This window comes from Rhinopithecus bieti, unplaced genomic scaffold, assembly GCF_001698545.2.
Source record: "Rhinopithecus bieti isolate Rb0 unplaced genomic scaffold, ASM169854v2 scaffold_17667, whole genome shotgun sequence".
Taxonomy (NCBI): Eukaryota; Metazoa; Chordata; class Mammalia; order Primates; family Cercopithecidae; genus Rhinopithecus; species Rhinopithecus bieti.
Window position 1 is genome coordinate 29881 of NW_016809668.1, and position 8170 is coordinate 38050.

The 8170-nt window shown below is 37.6% G+C and overlaps 1 protein-coding gene across 1 annotated transcript in view; it reads left to right on the plus strand.

Annotated features, from left to right (window-relative positions):
• Nucleotides 1–8170, plus strand: part of SH3GL2 (SH3 domain containing GRB2 like 2, endophilin A1) — a 41080-nt gene that overhangs the window by 16580 nt on the left and 16330 nt on the right. The window lies entirely within an intron of this gene.

An 8170-nucleotide genomic window follows, 5' to 3' on the forward strand; every position in this document is an offset into this window, starting at 1 on the left:
GCGGCTTTGTTTACAAAAATGTTATTGAGACTTTGATAGGGATTGCATTGAATCTGTAGATTACTTTGAATAATATTGATATCTTAATAATATTAAGTCTTCGAGTTCATGAACATGGGATGTTATTTCCATTTATATATGTCTTTTAAAATTTCTTTCAGCAGTGTTTGGTAGTTTTCATTGTTGAAGTCTTTTACCTCCTGGGTTAAATTAATTCCTGAGTATTTTATTCTTTTTGATACTATTGTAAATGGAATTATCCTTTTAGTTTTCTTTTCAGATTGTTCATTGTCAGTGTATAGAAATGCAACTGATTTTTGTGTGTTGACTTTGTGTCCTGCTACTTTGTTGAATTCATTTATTAGTTCTGACAGCTTTCTGTGGGAAATCTTTAGAGTTTTCTATATGTAAAATCATATCATCTGAAAATAGATAATTTTACTTGTTTACATCCAATTTGGATTCCTTTTTCTTACCTAATTGCCCTGGCCAGAACTCTCAGTACTGTGTTGAATAGATGTGGTCACAATGGGCATCATTGTCTTGTTTCTGATCTTAGAGTAAAAGCTTTCAGTCTTTCACCATTTAGTATGGTTTTCATTGTGAAGTTTTCATATATGACTTTTACCATGTTGAGGTAGTTTCTTCCTATTCCTAGCTTATTGTTTCTATCATGAAAAGGTGTTGAACTTAGTCAACACTCATTCCTGCATCAACTGAGATGATCATATGTGTGTGTGTATGTTTTACTCTATTATGTTAATGTGAAGTATTAGATGGATCCATTTTTGTGTATTGAACAATGTGCTTGTATTTCAGGAACAAATACCACTTGTTCATGGGGTATAATTTTTAAAATATGCTGTTGAATTTGGTTTGCTAGCATTTTGTTGAGAAATTTCACAACAGTAATTGTAAGAGATATTGGTCTCTAGTTGTCTTGTAGTGTCTTTGTCTGGCTTTAATATCAAGATAATGCTGTCCTCATGGAATGAGTAGGAAATTTTCCTTCTTCAATTTTTTGGAATAGTTTGAGGAGGGTTGGTGTAAGTTCTTCAAATATTTGGTAGAAGTCACTGTTGAAGCCATCAGATCCTGGACTTGTCTTTGTTGGGAGATTTTTGATTACTGACTCAATCTTCTTACTAATGATAGGTCTGTTCAGATTTTCTATTTCTTTGTGAGTTAGTCTTGGTAGGTGTTGTGTTTCTAAGAATTTGTCCATTTAGGTTACACAATTCATTATTGTACAGTTGTTTATAGTAATCTCTTAATAATCCCGTTTACTTGTGCATATCAGAATGAATATCACCACTTTTTATTTCTGATTTTAGTAGTTTGTGCCTTTTCCTTCTGTTTTTTTTTTTTTGCCTAGTCCAGCTAGCTAAATGTTTGTCAATTTTGTTGATCTTTTCTAAGAACAAACTTTTAATTTTTTCCTTCAATTAAAGACATCCTTGGCTCTTGATAGGTGATGAAGAGGCAAGTATATTTTTAGCTGTTGGTTGCCATTTCAACGAAATAGCCATCAACTGTAATTTTCTCCAAAAGTGGGAAAATAGAGAAAAGAACTAACATTTGTTTAGTGCCTGCTTTGGTTATCCACACCCGCTCATTTCACCATCACAATATTTTGAGCCCTACCCTGTGTTATTCCTTTGATACTATGTACCCTTGCATTAATTGGTAGGAAATGATAATAGATTCTGTTATAGGAGAAGGTATTTCTAATTTTTTTATCTTCAAAAGAAGATTATATTTTTAAATTTAAATGTCACTTTGGTCCTCTGAATTTTAATGCTTGTGTAAAATGTTCCTTGTATTTAGGAATTAATTATCCTTAATTAAATTTGTCAGTTTTCTACAAGAAGGGAGAATAAATTACCTTTTGTTTTCCTTGAACTATTTATTTGATATATACTTTTAAATTCTTTTTTTTTTTTTGCACAGACCCACCATACACAGAAACAAGATAAACATGGTCTGGCTATAGCTATAGTAGACATTCTTGTGAAGAAATTTTAAAAAGAGGAGGGATTTTTTAAATAAATTTTCTTGGAGTTTTAAAATAAGACCTATTGGTTTTTATCTCAGTGATGGTTTTGCAAAGGAGTCTATTTCTTTGGTTTTGAAAATATACATTAAAATCTGTGTACGCTGACATAGATGCCATCTACTAAATGACTTCATCCATTTGTTCTTGTGGATTCTAATGTATGTATGAGAGATTTTTAGATTGGGAAAGCAATATGAAGTTCAGGAAGCAATCTTATGTTGAATGTGGAAGCAGAGGTTTAAGAGGTTAAGCAGCTCATCCAAGGTCATGCAGGTGGAACAATCTCCAGGCTCCTAACTCACATGGGCTCATCCTGCCTCCTGAATACACTTTATCACTTCTGCATTTTTAAACACCTAACAAGTGTTAAGTATGGCTAAAGCTTTACATTTTGCTGCTGAGAAGTCTTAATTTGACCTGTTTTAATGAAGATGTAATAAAGCAGTGAGAGCCAGTGCAGCCTTCTGGGAATCTGACAAGAGAACAGTGAGCTTTTGGGAAACAGCTATGATTCAAATTCTGGCCCGGCTTCTTGTTGGTACATGTCCTTGGGCACCTTACATCATTTTTCTTACTTCATTTTCCTTATCTGTAAAATGGAGAAACAAAACTCATCTCTTGTGTTTTGCAAGGCTGAATGATGTGTACGAATTATATATGTAGTAGATACTTCTGAAATGATAGTTACAGGATGAAATCTGGTTATGATCTTCAGTTTTGCAGATACTTCAGGGCTCTTTCTAAGTTTTCAGACCAGGTAGTAGCAATTAATAAATAGTATTACAAATTATTCGGCATTTGTCCTGCTCAAGATCTCTGCTCCTTTGGGTAACGAGGCTTGGTTTCTATAAGACAGATAGGGATGACAAAGGAATTAAATCACTAAAAGCAGTGAAAGACTTCAGAAACCATGTTTCATGTCTTTGGTCTTCCCTGATGGATGCTAAACCCATTAGGTTTCCCCCAGCAGTCAGAACACGAAGATGTGACTTGGAGTACTGTGGCCACCTGTTCTGCCCAAGTACATTAGCTGTGTTCGTCAACTCACACCAAGGGTGGGGCCTGGGTTTTCTTCTTCCCTGTTGTGATAGACAGATGCCCTGTCAATATGTTTTTATTTGAAATTTCACAGTGAAAGAAGGAAGCTACTCTTGAGAATACAGCAGTTTAAATCAGGTTGTAATTTTTAAAAAGTGACTTACAAAAGGGCTTTCCCCAAATACTCTCATCATAATCACCTAGGGTGGGGAGAAAAATGGGGTACGGAGGGCAGACTCACCCCTCATCCTTGCCCTTCCAGCAGGGAACACTCATTTTCACATCCCTGTGCCTCTGCAGCCCCATCCTGTGTTCAGGTTTGTGCTGGGCATCTCTGTTCTACAGAGACTGCTGGTTTCCAGCACAACAGAAATCCCATTTGTGATAAACCTTGATTTGAATTGTAGTAAATGAAACTTTAAAAAGGCAGATATTAAAACTCCCTGTTTTTTTCCTTAGGAAAAGGAGCATTCCATCTTCTGTCATCACTGTCCTTGGGACTAAACTGCCTTAGAAAACACCGCTTTTGCCTAGCCCTCAGAGGCTTGTGAGCCACAGGTCGCCTAACATTTTACATCTTTCCAGAAAAAGAATCTTACAGGCTTTCCCACAAACATCTGTCACAACCTCAACAACCTCAACAACCTCACAACCTCAAGTCTGTCCTGTTTTAGAGACAAACACACAAAAATACTATAAGGGAAGTATTAATACTTGTTCAGAGATTGTCAGGAACATTGTACTTAACAGTGAGAAATATGAAAGATGTGTATATGAGTGTGTTATGTTATTCTTTGTACTTTGCATTTTCAAATATCCCATCTTTTTTTTTAAGCCAATAAGTATAATAATACTTTACCTGGCCGCCACAGATGAGAATTGGAATGCAATAAAACTTGCCACAAGCTGGGAGGAACCAGCAGTGTGCTGCTATAGGCTTAACAACCATCTTTCTGGAAGAAAAACCTTGATTTGTAGCATGAGCCAGATTCTGTGTCTCACATGGCCGTTTTCAAGCTGCCCGTGTGACATCACTGAACTCTGACTTGGAAAAAGAGACTCACGCTTGGCTCCCCCAAGCAGTGCTGGCTTAACTCCAGCATACCAGTGGGTTGAACTACCAAGGAAGAGTAGCTCCCACAGGTAGGGAGGCAGCAAATGCTCTGTAAATACCTGTGGACAGAGGCAGGGAGAGCTTTGTAGAGTGGAGAATGTTAGGGACCTGCCTCTTCTTTATTTCTGAAAATCTTAGATTACACCTTCATTGGTTGATTTCATGCTTATGTGCTTATGGAAATGAAGCATTTAGTCAGTAAAATATTGTTACCCAAGGACTCAATAAATGATGCAGTCAAGAAATTGTATATATTTTGGAGGCTTCTTTCAAACTTAACTTTTAAGATGATTTTATTCAAAAAAAGTAAACCCAGGTGGAATATTTATAAAGATAAAAGCTTCAGAAATCCATGTGAAATGAAAATTATGTAATAATTGGTTTGCTTACAAACGTAGGAATTCAGATAGTTTTAAAAAATTACTTTGATTTAATGTTTGTTAAAATAATCAGGTATAAAAAGAAAGTATATGAGTTGAATGGTATCCCTCCCAAATTCATTTTCCCCTGGAACCTCAGAATGTGACCTATGTCAGCTCAGGCTGCCTTAACAAAATGTCAGGGCTGGGTGGCTTAAACAACAGAAATTTATTTTCTTGTGGTTCTGGAGGTTGTATAGTCCAAGATCAAGGTACTGGACCATGTTTTAATTTCTGATGAGGGCTCTCTTCCTGGCTGGTAGATGGCCACCTTCTCACTGTGTCCTCATGTGACCTTTTCGTGGTGCAGGTGTGTCCTATTGCATTAGGACTTTGACCTCCTGACTTCATTTAATCTGAATTACTTCCTAAAAGCACTATCTCCAAATACAATTACATTGGGTATTAGAGCTTCAACATATGAATTTGGGGAGGACAAATAGCAGTCTTCTTACCTTTTTTACATTAATCACTTACCAACTCTATTTTTTTGGCCTAGGTTGGGCTCTCATCCCTATCTTTAGTTTTATACTAGAGGCAAACTAGATATTTATAGCCAAACCCACCAACGCTAAGAACTTTTCTCTTGTCCGTGATAATATGGGAATGCCATATTTATACATTTCAGTATACCTCTTGATGAACCTGCTTCTATAACACAGTTTATCATATTGGTCATAGCCTCCATTTTAATGAGTATTTCCATAAGTGCCAGGCACAGTGCTGGATACTATAAAACATCATTTCTAATCCTCATGATAAACCCAGCAAGGTAGCTTTGATTTTCTCCATTCTGTAGATGAAGAAATCCATTCATTTTTTTCAGTTATCTTCCATGTTTACTCTAAGGCAGTTCTAAGCCCTGGGCATGTATGAGTGAATGAGGCAGGCAAAGTCCCTGCCCTCATGAAGCCTATACTCTGGAAGGATGAGACTGATAGAGAATAATACCTGATGTATTATTCATATTATTCATATCAGATATGATCAGTGCAATGAAGAGAAATGGAAGTAAGAGGGGGACAGTGTGACTGGGTCCGGGAAGTTCTCATATATATGAGAACAATGAAGAGCCACGTTGGCAGGGGGAGGTCAGAGGAGCAAGAGCACATAGGACCTTTTCACCATCGTTGGAAGTTTTGTTCCTACCTTGAATGACATGGGAACACATTAAAGTGCTTTGGGAAGAAGAGTGACACGATCTGAATTACACTAAATAGGACTGTCCTTACTCTTCTAGTGAAAATAGATTATAGGGGGCAAGTGTGGAAGCAGGGAGCCTAGTAGGAGCTTATTTTAATAATCCAGGCTAGAGATTGTAGTGGCTTAGACCAGAGTGAGAAACAGTCTGATCCTAGATGCGTTTTGAATGTAGAGCTGACTGAATACTGACTAATTGCATATTAGGCAAGAGAGACATCAAAGATGACTATAAAGTCTAGGGCCTGAGCAAGTGGAAGAATGAATGGAGTTGTATTCATTAATATTGAGAGTACTACAGGAGGAGCAGGTTTGGGATGATGATGGGAAATCTGGAGTTTAGTTTGAATATGTTAAGTTTGAGAGGCCTACACATCCTAGTGCAGTCAAGTAGATACTAGAATACCTGAGTCTGCAATGCAGTGTAAAGGGCTGGCCTGCAGAGATACATGAGAACCATCAGCTTGCCAACTCAAGGAGGTGATACAATTGGCCAGAGCTGATAAGAGGTGGGACTTCAGGGCCCAGGCTTGCTTACTCATATCCCCAAGCCCCTTGGACCCATGCTTGGTGGCCTAACCCACTGGATATTCTAAATTATCAAGATAGAGATGGGGGTCCTTACATCTACGGTTTTAAAATGTTTTCTGAGTAATTCTGATATGCATCAGGTTGACCACCACCAGTAAAAGCCTTTAGAAAAGGATTTTGTGTTTCGGAGACTTAAGGTTTTCCATCTGAAACTTTTAGTCCCACAGGAAATTTAATTGAATGGGAAAGAGAATGGGTTTGGGAGTGACTCAGACCTGAGCCTGAATCCAGTCTTTGCCTGTTAGTAACTATGAGAACTTGGATAGGCTTTCCAGCCCCTCTGAAGTTCCATATCCTTACTCTATAGATGCTGCCCATCCCTCTTCCTGAAAGTAAGAGTAATTGAACCAGACCCACAGAGTTGTGAAGATTAAGGTAAATTGTTTATATAAAGCTCCTGGCTTAGAGTAGACACTAATTAAAAGCTAATCTCACCTGCCACGTATAAAACCACTGGAAGAAAAATCCTGTTCTTGAATTTTGTTTCATCTTCATTTGGGGGCAATTTTCTTCTGCTTGTTATCTAATGACCTAGCCTTCAAGATTCCAGACGTTGTCAGATAAGTTACTTCTCTTTACCCGCCACCATCCTCCTTTGAGCTCAAGACTGATCTGCTTCATTGTCTGCTGTACAGCCGCGTGGATATTGTTAGACTTTCTGTTTCTGCAGTTGAAGTACTTACACACTTCCACTCTAAAATCTTCTCTTTGTCCTGCGTTCTTCGTCTCAGATTTGTATCATCACCTCCCACGTTTTCAGTCTAGAGGCTTTAACACAGTGGTTCTCAACCTTGGCTGCACATTAGAATCATCTTTGGGATTTTAAAAACTGCCGTGTCCAGACCACATACCAAACCAATCACATCAGAATCTTTAGGAGTGAAATTTCTGAATTTGTTATTGATCTATAACGTACAAAAAGTACAACACATACATCGTAAGTATATTGCTCAATGAACTATTATAAACTGATGCTTCTGTTAAAAGGTTCAAGAAACTGAACATTGTCAACATTCCAAAAGCTCCCTCCACAGACACTATCTGCCCTGACCTTTAACACTATACACTCTTATCTGTTTTGTAACTGAAATATGATCATAGAACATGTATTCTTTTGATCTGGCTTCTTTTGTTCATCTTTCTATTTGTTCTACTTCTTTCATTCTTACTGCTCTGTAGAATTCCCTTGTGAGAACATAGCATGATTTATTTGTCCATTTTCTCCACTGATGACCATTTAGGTGTTTCCATTTTCTAGATATTTTGAATAGCACATTTTTGTACATGTCTGTTATGCATGTACACATTTCTGATGGATATACACCTAGAAGTAGAGTTACTGGGTTACAGGGTATGTGTCTATTCAGCTTTAGTAAACACTACCAAATTGTTGTTCAGAATTTTCTGCCAGTTTGTTCTCCTACCAGCAGTATTTGAGAGTTCTGGTTGTTCCAAACTCTGAACACTTGATCTATCTCTGTTTTGTGTCCTTTACTCAGATTCTCCAGGTACCTAGAATGGCCTTTCCCCAGTCTCTCCTTTTACGGTTCACTCTTCCAGCAAGCCCAGCTCAAGCATCATCTGTTCATTAGCCTCCCCGCCTTTCTCTTTCAGGTGGAATTTGTTGCTGTGTCTTCTGCAGTGTAAATATTAATACATTACAGCCTCGCCCACACTGTGCCTCACAGCAGTGAGTGAGCACTCTGACTCTCCACCTGGATAATAAGCTTTTTTTTTTTTTTTTTTTTTTTT